The following is a 16,651-nucleotide window of genomic DNA, read 5'->3' on the forward strand; positions in this document are numbered from 1 at the left end:
ACCTTATATTCAAACCGGGCGTTGTGCCTAGCTCCTTGCAGTAGATCAAGTGGGTGGCCCAAAAGATCTCTCAGGGCCCATGTCCTTCACAATATGACTCTTCAGCTCTTCCCCTGAAGAGACGGAGTTTATTCCCCATCTGCTCCACCCCTACCTCGAATCTGGGCTGTACTTTAGACTTACTTTTGGCCACCAGAACATGACAGAAGTGATTCTGTGTCAGTTCTGAGGCTATGTCTCAAGAGATCTTGTTCATTGCCCTTGACCTCTTGGATCCTCACCATCATGTGAACGAGCTCAGGGTAAGCTGCCAGACGATGAGAGACCACATGAAAGGAATCCAAGTTGTCTCATTTGTCTTAGCCAAAGCGCTCCAGACTTGCCAGTGCCCTGTTGAATTGCCAGCTGATAACAGGTAAATGAGTAAGCTCAGCTAACATCAGTCAGGCCTGGCTTACACAAGAAAAACTATCCATTTGACTCAGAATCACGAACTAGTTGTTGTATGCTACTGTTTGCCATGCAGCATTATTATGGCAACACATAACTGCTGCACCTCCCTACTAAATTTATTCACACAGACCTTAACACAGGACAGATGAATTAATAAATAATGAGTGAATACATGAAATTGATACCATAAACTACATGCTACGATTTTAAAGGGATTCTGCCTCATTAAACACAGAAGAATTTTGAATTATCATCTTCTGTTTTCCTAACTAGAAACTCTTCCTCTGCCTCAGCGCATCTTAGAATGCCTGACACTGACTGAGCATGTAGATCACTCTACTGACCTCAGGCAACCACTCAGCCAGCTGTGCTCACTCTGTCTCTGAGCCAAAGTTATGCAAGCAGAGGAACAGCACAGAGGAATGATGCAGGACTATAGGGTATCTGCCCATTCTCGTCCCCAGATGTGGAAAGGGGGGGTGGTAGAGGTTGTTCACTGATGTTTCTGCCAAGAGTGGAGGGAAGAATGAATAAACAAGTATGCTTTGGAATGAAAGAAAAAAAAAAAAGAAAACTTTTCTTCTCTCTCCCAGTCATGCACGCGCGCACACACACACACACACACGCTCAGCACAGATGTTGCCACACAACACATCAAAATTCCATAAAAACAAACAAAACTCTGTGATGAATACAATGGAATCTGCAGCCAAGGAGACCAGAAAATACTTGAGAAAATGTGTAGTAACTGGGGAGGACAGACACAGCTGTCTCGGAGGGCAGCACAGAGGTTCCAGATTTAGAGAAAGGGGCATCTGTGTGAGCTGGAGAGCTAAGGAAGGCTAGAGAAGTCTGACTTGACCCAAACTTTAGAGGCCCTGCTCAATGTGGCCAGATCTTGAGGTACAACTGTAAGTCTGGATGAAGATGCATTACAAAGCAAATAGAGGCTTGACGGTGAGACTACCATGGAAAATTTTCAGAGGAACCAAGTGGGTGCAAAAAACTTACATAAAAGAGTTATGGTAAGGCTAGATTGTATGGTGCTGCCATATCTTTCTGTGCAGATTTGGAGAAGTACAGGTAAAGGAAGAGTGGGGTGGTGATGTACTACAAGTATGAAGTGTTAAGGCTTCATTCTAAGGGCAAGGCATGTGATGCAATTAAAATGAAGTTACGTGAGTCAAAAATAGGGAGCATTTGGACAGAGGTTAAAATGGTCATACTGTACTGCTCTCTGCAAGTATTCAATAAACAGGGACTCATAAAAATATACTTTTCCCTTGAGATCTTAGATTTATAGTGCATTTCCCTGGTTTTTAAACTCTCTAGAGTTGGTGAGACTTTCAAACCAATATTTACAAGGGAGCTCATGCTTCACACTCCATAACTTTTAGGGCTGGCAGAAGTGAGGGGGAGGGGAACACCTCTCTTTTCATCCCATCCCAACACAATAACGGATATAATCCTGCAGGAGTCTCTGAGCAAACAGCTGTGTTTAAACTCACATTTCCTTCTGTCACAGCCTGGTGATTCACGTTTCATTCCTCCTCCTACCTCCCTCCTTGAAACTGTGGTCCACAAGCTCACTGTTCCTGCCCACATCCCTCTTTTTTTTTTTTTTTTTTTTAAGTAATCTCTATGCCCAACATAAAGCTTGAACTCACCACCCTCAGGTCAAGAGCTGCATGCTCTACTGACTGAGCCAGTCAGGTGTCCCTGCCCATGTCCCTCTTGTTTTTCCAATGGCAGATGGGTGGCTGGCTCATAAGAAGGTTCTTCTTAATACTGCTTCATTCATGGGGTTGGAAGCAAAGGCTTCCTCTTATCTCTTCTCTCTCCTCAATGAGATGGGCAAATGTTGTTTTAGGAACCCCTAACCCTAAAGAACCCAGTGCTGCTTGAAGAGTTTGCTTTAATGCCTCTCCCTTTATAGCCTTCAAAAGAGCTTCTTCATCAGATTTAAGGTATGGTATGTCACTCAGTGAGCCAAACAAAAGCTGAATACAACTCACACTGACGTTTATGGTATTTTGTGCTTAATGACTCTTATACTACACTTCCTAAATTACTCTCATAAAAAAAACTGAATTTGAAAAGCTATTTTTCTCAACTGCCACTAATACTCATCTCCTTTTGTTCTGTTGCACAGTTGAGCATGACAGATTTAGTCCGTGTTGATATGCTCAAATTTTTCCTTTCCTCCTGCTTTGCAGGCTACAATGTTTTCTTTTTTTTTTTTTTAATTTTTTTTTAACGTTTATTTATTTTTGAGACAGAGAGAGACAGAACATGAACAGGGGAGGGGCAGAGAGAGAGAGGGAGACACAGAATCTGAAGCAGACTCCAGGCTCTGAGCTGTCAGCACAGAGCCCGACGCGGGGCTAGAACTCACGGACCGCGAGATCATGACCTGAGCCGAAGTCGAACGCTTAACCGACTGAGCCACCCAGGTGCCCCTACAATGTTTTCTTTTTGTTTTTGTTTTTTAAGCTGAGGGCAAACTAAATTTTCAACTACCTGTAACAATCTGATTTTTAAAATGTATCCTTCTAGTGGTTTTCTTTTGTACAGAAAAACAGACCATAGGCCTAAGACTGGTTTCAGAGTGTGGAACATAGAGCCAATCTTTGGATAGTCCATCTGTCTTATGAACAAGGAAAAAGCAATTTGTTCTTTTTGCCCCAAAAGGAAGATTTGGTACTTCTGTGGTTGAGCAGTGCTAAGCCAGGGTTAAAATAAGAGCAGGGCACTTGTGTGCATATAAGATCAGGGCTTAGAAAATGCTACTATTTTATCTATTTTTACTTAGTGCCACGAACATTCTGCAATAAATATTTTTCAGGAAAGAAGCCCATGTAATAACCTAGCTCTTTAATCTGCAAGCCCCAGGCATTTTCATTAAGTCATTCAATACCAACAGCACTGACTGGACAAAAAAAGCTGGGGCTTATAAACCAAAGTATCACTTCTATAGAAGGCTTATTTTAACTACTCTTATAAACACGGTCTTCGTTCAAAATCTGGGTTACCTACAAAGAGAGAGAAAAAACAAGAAAGGACAAGATAAGAAAAAGCAAATGTTATTATCTTAAAAAACAAAGTAAGTATTTCAAAGGTGATGAAGGTAGTAGCAGAAGAGATCTGCTCCCAAATCTTTTTTTTTTTTTTTTTTTTGGATTTCAACTATAGTATTGAGTCCCTAAAAAGGACAAGAACTGGTATAACAAAAGCATGAGATACAGACAGTAGGTGCCTATTCTTACACATCTCATAAATTAATGAATTCATTTCTTCATCTTGAAAATGGTGATGAACAACTGCCACATTTTAGGCACCAGGCACAGTGCGACGTGCTAGAGTCACTGGAGTAAGTAAAACAGGATTCATACCCTCTAGTGCTCACAGTGGAAAGGAAGAAACAAATACATACAAACAATTATAATAAGATGCAAAATGTTGACAAAAGTGAATTATATTTGCGTTCATCTAGTTTTCTGTCATTGCTCATTCACTCATTCAACATTTATTGGCTCCTTTGTTTCAGGCGTTGTTCTTAGACATGGGAGATGAAAATGAACAGGATCCTTAACAGGAGTTCTCTTATAGTAGAAGGATGCCATTGAACACACGATTGACAATGCAGCGTGAGATGTGCTATTAACAGTAAGATAGTCACAGAAAATGGGGCAAATGACTCTGCCTATGTGAGCAGAGAAAAGCAGTGACAATTATCCTTTACTCAACTGATAGAAAACCCTAACCTGCAAAGTAAGGATTTTCTACAGATGAAAAAAGTGGGGAACCTTTAAAGATGTAGCCTTTCTTATTTGTGAATATGCTCATTTTCTTCCTACATTTGCCTTACAATGTATTTCAGGATTAAGGGATAATCTGGCAAGCCATTCTTAACTTCAACCTTCTAGAGTGTCAGCCATGGAAGCAGCACAGGATTGACTATGCTTGGGAAATGATTAGACGTCAGGGAAAACGAGCTACGAGAACTTAACTGGAGGTTTCTGTTATTAGAAATGGCATGGACCGGGAGGATGGGAAGACAGTGGAGTAGAAGGACCCTAAGGTCACATGTCCCATGGATACAACTAGATAACACTCACATCACTGTAAATAACCCAGAAATAGACTCAAAGACTGTCAGAAAAAACTCTACAACTAAGGTAGAGAAGAGAACACATTGACGAGGTAGGAAGGGCAAAGACGGTTTTTGAGCAAAACAGAGAACCACAGGTCAATATCCCTGATGAGCACAGATGCAAAAATTCTAGCAAGCCAAATCCAGCAAAACATTAAAAAAAAAAAATTATTCGTTACAATCAAGTGGGATTTATTCCCGGGATGCAAGGGTGGTTCAATATTAAAAAATCAACCAAAAAGCATTTGACAAAATACAATATCTATTCATGATTACAAACCTCAGCAAAGTAGGTCTAAAGACAACATACCTCAACATAAAGTCCTTATGCTAAAATCTCACAGCAAACATCTTATTCAATGGGGAAAAACTGTTCCCCTAGAGTCAGGAACAAGACAAGGATGTCCACTCTCACCACTTTTATTCAACATAGTGTGGGGAAGTGCTAGCAATAGCAATCAGACAACAAAGAGATTAAAGATATCCAAATTTGTAAGGAAGAAGTAAAATTTTTACTATTTGCATATGACTTTTACTATATGCATATGGCATATTATACACAGAAAACCTGGAAGACTCCACCAAAACACAACTAGAACTGATAAATGAATTCAGTAAAGTTGCAGAACACAAAATCAATGTATAGAAATCTGTTGCATTTCTGTATACCAACAATGAAGTAGAGGAGAAATTAAGAAAACAATTTGATATACAATAGCACCAAAAATAATAAAATACCTAGGAATAAACCTAATCAAAGGGTTGAAAGACCTGTACTCTGAAAACTATAAATAAAACACTGATGAAAGAAATTCAAGATGGGGCAAAGAAATGGAAAGACGTCTCATTCTCATGGGTTGAAAGAACAAATGTTAAAATGTCTCTACTACTCAAAGCAATCTACACATCCAATGCAATCCCTATCAAAATGTCAACAGCATTTGTCACAGAACTAGAACAAATAATCCCAATATTTGTATGGAACCATAAAAGACCCCAACTGGCCAAATCAATCTTGAAAAAGAAAAACAAAACTGGAGGTATCACAGTTCCAGAATTCAAGTTATATTACAAAGCAGTAGTAATCAAAATAGTATGGTACTGGCACAAAAACAGACACGCAACCAATAGAACAGAACAGAAAACCCAGAAATGAACCTACAAACATATGGTCAATTAATCTTCAACAAAGCTGGAAAGAATATCCAACGGGAAAAAAGACAGTCCCTTCAACAAATAGTATTGAGGAAACTGGACAGCTATGTGCAAAAGAATGAAACTGGACCACTTTCTTACACCATACACACAAATAAACTCAAAATTGATTAAAGACCTAAATATGAGACCTGAAAACATAACAATCCTAGAAGAAAGCACAGGGAGCATTTTCTCTGACATCAGCCACAGCAACACTTTTCTAGATATGTTTCCTCAAGCAAGGGAAATAATAGCAAAAATCAACTATTGGGACTACATCAAAATTAAAAGCTTCTGCACGGAGAAGAAAATAATCAACAAAACTATAAGGCAACCTACTGAATGCGAGATGATAGATACAAATGACATATTTGATAAAGGGTTAGTCCCCAAAATATATAAAAAACTGATACAACTCAACACCCAAAAAACAAATAATCCACTTAAAAAATGGGCAGAAGACATGAACAGACATTCTTCTAAAGAAGACATTCAGACATCCAACAGACATATGAAAAGATGCTGCTCATAATCACTGATAATCAGGGAAATGAAAATCAGAACTACAATGAGATATTACATCACACCTGTCAGAATGGCTAAAATCAAAAACACAAGAAACAACAGATGTTGGTGAGGATTTACAGAAAAAGGAACCCTCGTGTACCATTGATGGGAATGCAAACTGGTGCATCTGCTATGGAAAACATTACGGAGGTTCCTCAAAAAGTTAAAAATAGAACTACCCTAGGATTCAGTAATTGCACTACTGGGTATTTACCCAAAAAATACAAAAACAGTAACTCAAAGGGATACATGCACCCCTATGTTTATTGCAGCATTACTTACAGTAGCCACATCATGGAAGCCAAATTATGGAATGGGGCACCTGGATGGCTCAGTCAGTTGAGCAACCGACTTCAGCTCAGGTCATGATCTTGTAGTTTGTGAGTTCGAGTCCCGTGTTGGGCTCTATGCTGACGGCTCAGGGCCTGGAGCCTGCCTCGGATTCTGTGTCTCCCTCTCTCTGTCCCTTCCCTGCTCATGCTCTGTCTCTGTCTGTCTGTCAAAAATGAATAAATGTTAAAAAAAAAAAATTATGGAAGTGCCCATCAATAGAGGAATGCATAAAGAAGAGGTGGTGTATATCTATAATGGAATATTATTTAGCCATAAAAAGGAATGAAAGCTTGCCATATCCAACAACATGGATGAAGCTAGAGAGTATAAAGCTAAATGACATAGATCAGTCAGAGAAAAACAAATACCATATGATTCCACTCATATGTTGAATTTAAGAAACAAAACAGCAAAGGGGAAAAGATAAAGAGAAGACAAACCAAAATTCTTTTTTTTTAATTTAAATTCAAGTTAGTTAACATACAGTGAAGTACTGGTTTCCAGAGTAGAACCCAGTGATTCATCACTTCCAAATAACACCCAGTGCTCATCCCAACAAGTGCCCTCCTTAATGCCCATCACCCATTTAGCCCATCTCCCCACCCAGCTCCTCTCCGGCAATCCTCAGGTTGTTCTCTGTATTTAAGACTCTCATGGTTTGCATCCCTCTCTTTTTATCTTATTTTTCTTTCCCTTCCCCTATGTTCATCTGTTGTATTTCTTAAATTCCACACATGAGTGAAATCATGATATTTTTCCTTCTCTGACTTATTTCACTTAGCATAATACTCTAGTTCCACCCACATTGTTGCAAATGGCAAGACTTCATTCTTTTTGATCACCAAGTAATATTCCAGTGTGTGTGTGTGTGTGTGTGTGTGTGTGTGTGTGTGTACACACCACCTCTTCTTCATTCATCAGGCGATAGACATTCAGGCTCTTTCTATAATTTGGCTATTGTTGACAGCAGTGCTATACATGTTGGGATGCATTCTTAACTACAGAGAACAAACTGATGGTTACCAGAGGAGACGTGGTTATGGAAATGGGTAAAATAGGTGATGAAAATTAAAGGGTATATTTATCATGATGAGCACTGAGTAATAATTAGAATTGTTGAATCACTATACTGTATACCTGAAACTAATATAACATTGTATGTTAACGATACTGGAATTAAACAAACAGCTTCATAAAAAATAAATAAAAGAAATGGGACAAAGAGCCCATTAACCACACCTAAACTTTCCTTTAAAAAAAAAAAAAAGGATTGGGCGCCTGGGTGGCTCAGTCGGTTAAAGCATCTGACTTCGGCTCAGGTCATGATCTTGTGGTTCATGAGTTCAAGCCCTGTGTCAGGCTCTGTGCTGACAGCTCAGAGCCTGGAGCCTGTTTCAGATTCTGTGTCTCCCTCTCTCTGACCCTCCCCCGTTCATGCTCTGTCTCTCTCTGTCTCAAAAATAAATAAACGTTAAAAAAAATTTTTTTTAAAAAAGGATACCAAATTACACAAAGAAATGCATTATTTTAGCTTGTTTTTAATATTTTAGAATGATCACTCTAATGTAGAAAAGGTCACCTTTTAAACCCATCATCTTCATGCTTCTTTACAGTATAGGAAACAGATTTGCAAAAAATATTTAGGACTAAGATAACCCATCCCCATTATTGCATTCCTTGAATGGTAAGGAGTAGCTTGCCATAGTGTGGGTGGGATGTGGAGTGGAAGGAAGGCAGTTAGTTTCCTTTCTTACACAGCTTTTTGTTTTATAGGGAACTAAAACCTGCTTGATTTTCAACATTCCTGTTATATAATTGGTTTCTCTGTGCTTATCACTAATTCTCTCCCATAATCTTCCAACGGAAGTATAAAACTTTCTAATACAGTGTAACAGGTTGTTAAATTGAAAATGCCAGCTAAGTCATTGTAATATATTACATATGAAATCTCCTATGCAAAAAACTTCAAACCAAAGTACAGATTTTAAGAGATACCAGAGAACCAGTTAGTTCCAAAACCACAGGAGGATACAGAAAGGTCAAGAGATTGGAAATGAAGATACGATTTCCAAAGAAGGGTGTGTGTTTGTGCATGACATGCACACTACTAGGCTCTGAGTTTCACTTTCCGTGAGGGAAAAAGGTAGCGTGCTACCCTTGGCAAAAAGGGGCTTCAAAAAAGAGCCTAAAATGTCTTCCCTGGAGTATGAGACATGAGATGATTGAGATCTGACAGGCAGGCAGGAGGGGCAGGTGGTGACTTATTTGGGCAATGAAGCAACATATTTCTGGGAGAGGAGCTGAGGATCTCATGGAGAGAACTAGCCTGGGGACATTTTTTGCCCTGCTCAAGAGGACTCTCTGGCAGGGCTACTGAGCTTCTAAAGGAAGAGGCAATAGGAAATGGTGGCTGCGTGGACAGGTAGAGAAGCAGCCTCACGCTCCTACTGCGGGTGCTGTAGCTGGGTGAGCACAGCGGGGGGGGGGGGGGGGCACGTTCCTGCAGAACCCCCAGAGCAGCCCTAAGAGGAAAACCAGCTCCAAACATCTTAACAGCAGAATCAGGGCTAATCTGAAATTTTTCCTCCACTTTTCCCTTTCTCCCACCAAACTGCACTCCCCAAAACCCACAGCATCAGTAGTAACAGCTTGCAAGTGGCAAACAAGTGGCCGGCAAGCACAGAAAAAATCACCTGCCCCTCTCCCACTGACAGCGGCTGGTCTGCCTCAGTGCCAGGTGGAGACTGCATGATAAACCAAATGCATGATTGTAGTTATGGTTTAGTTATAGATCATGGATATTCTAATTTACATACTGAGAGCATATGTGAAATGGAAAGTTTCAAATTCAAAGGATCAAATTTCTGGTCTTTCTCTACAGACAATTTCATTCTGCTTCAAACTGCCAATTCTTTCCTGAGCTCATCTTTTCTAGTAAAATTGCTGAAAGCACATGGTATTGCCTATCACTCTTTTCCTAAATTTATCCCCAAAGCTATAGGCTGAGTAGAAACATGGTCTGCTTTTCAAGTCTCCAGAGGACAGTTTTGCTAATTGTTTTCCTACGGCATGACAATAGAAGTTTATTTTTTGGCCCCACGAAATGTCTCTTTTTGATTGGCAGGTGGCTATGTTCCAAGCATCAAGCAGCACTTCAGAAATCCAGTCTCTTTCAATTTTATGGCTCCACCATCATCAACCTGTAGCTTCACAGGCCACCAAATCCATTTCTGCATGAGCCTGATAGAAGGGGAAAGAACACAAAGCATCTTCTATCAGAATTTTTTTTGTGAACCAGGCCCCAAAATGTCATCAATCACTTTGTCTTGCGTTCCACTGGTCAGAACCCAGTCACATGGTCACATCTCACTCTAAGAGAGCCCGGGAAATGCAATATATATTTGTGCAAAGGAAGAAGAAACAGGCTTGGTGAACAACTAGACTGCTTCTGCCACTGGAGGGTTTTATTTTCTAAGAGTGAGCCAATTAGCTATGTGAACTTCTGGAGAATTTATCCAGAAGAAAGGAGGGGTGGGAGGAATCAATTACTAAAAAACTGTAAAAGAACAATGGAAGACAAAAATAGTGTTTTGATTACATCTCTAATTTGGGCTTGTTTGAAGCATAATTTTCAGCTGTCAAATGCACAACACCAGGTAATATATCAGTTGTGTTTTTACTTTGAAAACATAGGTCTTACAGACCTCTGGGCTGATTTTTCTAATCTGGACTGACTGTTCTCACATCTGTTACACAACTATCATCCTGACACTTTCCTTCACCATCATCCAGACAAGGCCTTTACCTTGCTCCTGTTTTTAAATTTTTTTAATGTTTATTTATTTTTGAGAGAGACAGACAGAATGCAAGTGGGGGAGGGACAGAGAGAGAGGGAGACCAGAATCCAAAGGAGGCTCCAGGATCTGAGCCTGACGCAGGGCTCAAACTCATGAACGACGAGATCATGACCTGAGCCGAAGTCAGATGCTTAGCCAACTGAGCCGCCCAGGCGCCCCTATCTTGTTCATGTTTTGTAGCGTGTTTCACTCAGATCCGTGGACTCCCTCCCTTACTGTCTGATCCCTTTTTTTTTTTTTTTTATGGAAAACAACCTCTAGTAGTGTCCCGAGAAATAGTGCACAGAGGACTCATTTTTAGAGATCCTGCATATCTGAAAGTATTAATCTGCATTCCTAGTTGATGGAAAACTTGGCTGACGATGGATTTCTAGGCTCCAATTCATTTTTCCTCAGGATTTTGAAGGGGACTACTTCACCCTCTAACTACTATCTTTTGAATGGGCCCTGCTATTTCCATTCAGCTGCTCTTAGGATCTTCTTTGTATCCTTAGGGTTCTGCAATGTCATATTATGAGTTGATGTTGATTTTTTTTTATCATTCATTTCTGAGCACTTGGAGGACTCTTTTGATCCAGAAATCCATAGCTTTCAATACTTGGAAGTCTTCTCACATTGTTTTTTACGATTTTTTTCCTCCCTTTCTTTGCTTTTTGTTCTTTCTCAAAAACCTAATAGTTGAGTGTCTTGCCCTTGACCGGCCCACTAGCTTTTAAAAATATTTTCTTTCTTATTTGCTTTCTCTTTCTCTTTTTGTTCTAAATTTTTTGGAAGAGTCCCCAGTTTACCTTTCATACTTCTATTAAATTATTTACTTCTGCTAAAAATATTTTTATTTCTTAAGACTTTGGTATTCTCTCAATTTTTTTATACCTTCCTGCTATTGCTTGAAGAATAAAATACATTCCAAGTCCCTAAGAATATTTATGATTGTTTACTTTATCATTTTTTCTTCTGCTTCAATACTTTTTTTTCTTCTGAGTTCCTTTCATTTTAGTTGTCATCTATGACTTGTATATAAGATGTTTTCTTCATGTATCTAGTAGGCCTTGAATAACCATTCACATTGGTAACTCTGATGGCAGAACAACCCATTTGGTGAGCCTCATTGCAAGGCGGTCAGGACCTAGGAATGTCAGAAAATGTAGATTTTTTTTGTTCCTCTGGAGCCAATCAAGAACTCCAGGAAGGAATCTACTAATACATTGCCTGTTGGAGCTAAGTGACCACTGTCCACATTTTGCATAGAGAGATAAGAGCAAGGGGCTTATCAATATATAAAATTTAGATATTAATTTAAGTCCTCTTTTATCAATTTATCATTTCATCTTTCATTCTGCTATTTCTGATGTCCCCAGATCTAAACTTTCTTAGGTTTGATTTTTCTAGGGAGCAAACCTCCTGTGCTCTGCAAGAGCTGAGAGAGGAATTGCATTATTGTGGGCAATACTACAAGGAATGAAGTAGTCCTTATATATAACTTCCATTTAACTTTATCTCCACTCTTACCTTTTTCCTTCAGAGGTATCTGGTGCCTTCTGGAGTTTTGTGACCTGCTTCCTGGGGCCCCCCATCTGCAAGCAGTTAGCTTTTAGCTTTTTTCACTCTGCACTTCCATCTGCAAAAATTTCGGGGACTTCCAAAAAAATCTTATGTTAGCCTTGCCCTCTGGGTAATGCATCTTTTTAATTCTTTTAGTATCGTTTCAGTGGGGCTTTGATAGAGAAAAAAGGTAAGGTGTGTGCAATTAATCCGCCACATTTAACTACAAGCCTAATAACATTTTCAGATGTCTTTTTTCCTTCCCACACATATTACTATATCCTAGCATGTTTAAATTTCTAAGAGACAGGTGCACACATTTATAATAAAGCAGTCACTTCAATATTTCATAGCCTTTAAAAAGCAAAGAATAAAGAAATTTGTTGCCTAACCTTTGTCATTTAAGCTTGAATGGAGATCCTCGAATGAAAACACAGGTTGTACTACAAACCCAAACAGTATTAAAATTGTATGATGCGACAGAATTGCCTGCAAGCTCAGTAGAAAAGGACATCTCCCCCAGTAGAGTTTTGTGATTTTTGTTGTTGTTGTTTTTTTTGGGTTTTTGTTTCTTTGTTTGTTTTTGGCTTATAAGTACTATGAAGTGTAATGGTGTATCTGCATGTCAATCATCCATATATTTCTTTCATTAACTTTGTCAAATCCTGTTTTCAAAGAGCCCCGTTTGTCCTTAAAGGCTAGCCTGCACTTGCTAGGAAACGAGCTTCGGCATTGTCTTTCCCAGTGGCCTCCTGTATGGATTCTGATGAGATGCAAAACAGAGACATCTAAAGGAATTTTTAGGAACTGAAATATTAACATCTATCCTTAGGTCTGATTAATTCCCTTGGAAATACGGCATTGTGTTTATTATGAAGCTAGGAAATGTCACTTTGTAAAATTAAATCCAAAGCCAAAATAATCTGCCTTTGGAAGCAGAGTTACTGGAACAAAAATATCAAAATTCACTTATTTGCCCTAAAGTTACTGGAAGGAAATAGACTTTCACTAAGCTATTTCTATTCATATTATATTTTGGTTTTTATTGTATTTGTCTGTAGTCCTATGTGTTATACAGGTAACAAAACAGTCAACATAAATAAGTAAATTAATGAACAATTAATTGATTGAATTATATTCTGGAGAAACAAAATTCAGGTATTTTCTTGGATTGATTCTTCTTTAATAATTCCCAGTTTTCACCCTTTGACTTGATGGGGCTTAGAGAAGGTATGACCGAATTGTTTGTGCAAATTTAAAATGTTAATACACACAATAATGGCATTTCTCCCAGGAGCTTTATTTTCCCAAATGGATAAGAAGTAAAAACGAAATTTAAATCTTTTCAGAGACATTTAGATAATGTCTTCTTGTTTGACAAGCTCTGAGTTGTTAAAAGCTTTTCTCTAAGCCATCTAATTGCCATAAAATAGCTCTGTTTGAATTACTTTTCCTGGAAAGCCAGGGCCTAGTTCCAAGGCCATGAGAAAGTCAGCTTCCTTAATGTGAAGGTAAAAAATAAATATAAGAAACAACTGCAAACCATATGACAGATTTTCTTTTAAGGCATATGTGCTTCATCTATTTCTGTGAATGTATTTTTTCCTTTTTCTTTTTAAGTCAATAAGTACATTCTATTTTGAAAAAGAGAGAGAAATAGGGAAATAACAAGAAATGGAAGATAATACCCAAAGCTGGTTTCCTAGAAAGTTCTATCTGTCCTTTCATTCTTTGAAGACAGAATTTGACAAGCTATCTGTGTTGGCTACTATTCTGGGTTGTAAAGCCTTAATTATTATATGACAAGTGATAAAACATTAGATGTCAGAGCCTCTTTGAAAACCAGTGAGAATTTTACCATACTTTTGAATTAGTTTAAAAGTTCGAGCCCCACGTCAGGCTCTGTGCTGACAGTTCAGGGCCTGGAGCCTGCTTCAGATTCTGTGTCTCCCTCTCTCTCTGCCCCTCCCCTGCTCATGCGCTCTCTCTCTCTCTCTCTCTCTCCCCCTCTCTCTCTCAAAAATAAATAAAAGTATTTAAAAAAATTTTTAAACAAAATTATGTATTTTTAAGGACCCTCTTTAGTTCAGACCAAATTTATCTAAAACTGTCCTTAATGAACATATTTAGTGTTTGCAAAACTACGATTAAAATTATTATTTAGGGGTGCCTGGGTGGCTCAGTTGGTTAAGCGTCTGACTCTTGATTTCGGCTCAGGTCATGATCTCTTAGTTTGTGAGCTGAGCCCTGCATCAGGCTTTGTGCTGACAATGCAGAGCCTGCTTGGGATTCTCTCTGCTCGCTCTCTCTCTCTCTCTCTCTCTCTCTCTCAAAATAAATAAATAAACTTCTTAAAATCTTTTAATAAAATTACTATTTAGAAGAACACTATAGGAGCACCTGGGTGGCTCAGCCAGTTAAACGTCCAACTTCGGCTCAAGTCATGATCTCGTGGTTCACAAGTTCGAGCCCTGCGTCCAGCTCTGTGCTGACAGCTCAGAGCCTGGAGCCTGCTTCAGATTCTGTGTCTCCCTCTCTCTCTGTCCGTCATCTGCTCACACTCTGTCTCTCTCTCTCAAAAATAAACATTTAAAAAAATTTAGATCACTATATATGAAGAATAACAATAATGATAAAAATTTTAACTATTATTAAAAACAAAACCTCTTGTACATGTTAACCTAAATAAACTACTTCTATATAAACTTCAAAGTAATAAAACTGAATTTCTTTGAAAGCATTTTGTAATTCAAAATGTCTACTGTTCTAATCTCTTTTCAATTATTGTTTTTTTAAATCAATGAGATTTTACAGCATTGGTTCAGTGCATATTTTTATGTGATTGCCTCTTTGCATTAAGAACTCTTGAAGGATGTGTTAAGGTCTATTTAACTCACTATATTGACTAATCGAATTGTAGCTTAATATATGTTGTGCATAACAATTAAAGTGAACACAAGGGATTAAAGTGACTAAGTTGTCCAACTAAATAGGTAATTAATCCCCAATCTTACTAATATTTGTTTTTTTAACATCTCTCACATCATGCCCTAGCATTCTCTTTTTGACACTCATGATCCAGGCTCCCATTAGTTCTTCAAGACTTCGTGCCACATCTCCTCGCATAAACTTTCTTGCACATCCCACTAGGATCAACCCAAATCTATACTGTGTAATTGTCCTTCCACGATAGTATTCCCCTTATAGTCATCTCCAGTGGCTCTTCATGGCCTACAGGATACATTCAGTCTCCTGAGTCCAGCATCTCTGATCCTCAATTACCGATGCCCCAAGCTATGTTCCTAACTTTATCCTCACACCCAATTCGAAGATTTCCCTCACTCCTTTCTTTCTGGTTAAGCCTGTATATTCCACTGTCCCCCAAACAAGTCACAGATATAATTCAGCTGGTTCTTACGTTATACCACTTTGTGGATCAGCCAGATCAAGAGCGCTGCCTGCAAAACAATAGGATGTCACCCCTTCTTCCTACTCTTTATGAATATCCTTGATTTTTTGGTTCAAAGGGGTGGGGAGGAGTATAGAATTGCCTCGACTCTAATTTGTGCTGCTACCTGCAACTCTGGCATCCCAGACCATCAGATGTTGCATTATCTTTCCTTAGTTGTACTCCACAATCCTTCACGCCCACCTTTCCAAACCACCACCCCACCCCCCGCCATGTTGCTGGTCAGACCCACAGCCCACTTCCTGTGCAGGCTCCCTCACACTTGGGACTAACCTGCTCTTGATCATCAATAACACAGTGGTATCAAACCTCTCCACCACAACTCTCTAGAACTCCTTAATGTCCCCTGTGTTTGTGTCCCTGATCAAGGGAAAAATTCCTAGCCTTCCATGCACCCCAGTCTTTCATTGGCAATCAAAGAGAAGAGGATTCTCAGCAGAATCACTGGAGGATACATTTTGTTCAGTTTTACAATACTATCCAGGAAACATAGGGTCAGTGTCAAGGTAGGATCAAGTACAAACTCATGTTATGCTCTGAATGACTGTGCCAGCCTCCTTTCTTATGATGATTTTCTTGCTGCTATTATTTTGAAAGAAAGAGAGAGAGAAAGAACAGGGAAGGGGCAGAAAGAGCACAGAGCGCAACATGGGGCTCAACCCCACAAACCACGAGATCATGACCTGAGCTGAAATCAAGAGCTGGACACTCAACTGACTGAGCCACCCAGGTGCCCCTTTTATGATGAATTTTTTTCTCTCATGAACTACATAGCTCCTCCCTGCTTCCCGTTGAGTCCACCAATCCATACACATAACACTTCTGTCATTAAATCAATAAATTAAATCCTGCATTTCTAATTTAAAATGGTATGACAGGGGCGCCTGGGTGGCTCAGTCAGTTAAGCATCTGACTCTTGATTTTGGCTCAGGTCATGATCTCATGGTTTGTGAGACTGAGCTCCATATCAGATTCTGTGCTGATGTTGTAGAGCTTGCTTGGGATTCTCTTTCCTTCTCTCTCTGACCCTCCCCCACTCATGTTCTCTCTCTCTCTCTCTCTCTCTCTCTCAATAAACAT

At 39.2% G+C, this 16,651-nt stretch overlaps 1 long non-coding RNA gene across 1 annotated transcript; it reads left to right on the plus strand.

The window, feature by feature from the left end:
* The first annotated feature begins 1,203 nt into the window (after positions 1 to 1,203).
* LOC109249737 (uncharacterized) lies at positions 1,204 to 10,367 on the plus strand. The gene is made up of 2 exons (XR_002072739.2): positions 1,204 to 1,478; positions 9,828 to 10,367. It is a non-coding gene; the product is annotated as an uncharacterized LOC109249737 (long non-coding RNA).
* The last annotated feature ends 6,284 nt before the right edge of the window (positions 10,368 to 16,651 follow it).

Source organism: Panthera pardus, unplaced genomic scaffold (assembly GCF_024362965.1).
Source record: "Panthera pardus isolate Hobbes unplaced genomic scaffold, ASM2436296v1 HiC_scaffold_13, whole genome shotgun sequence".
Classification (NCBI taxonomy): domain Eukaryota; kingdom Metazoa; phylum Chordata; class Mammalia; order Carnivora; family Felidae; genus Panthera; species Panthera pardus.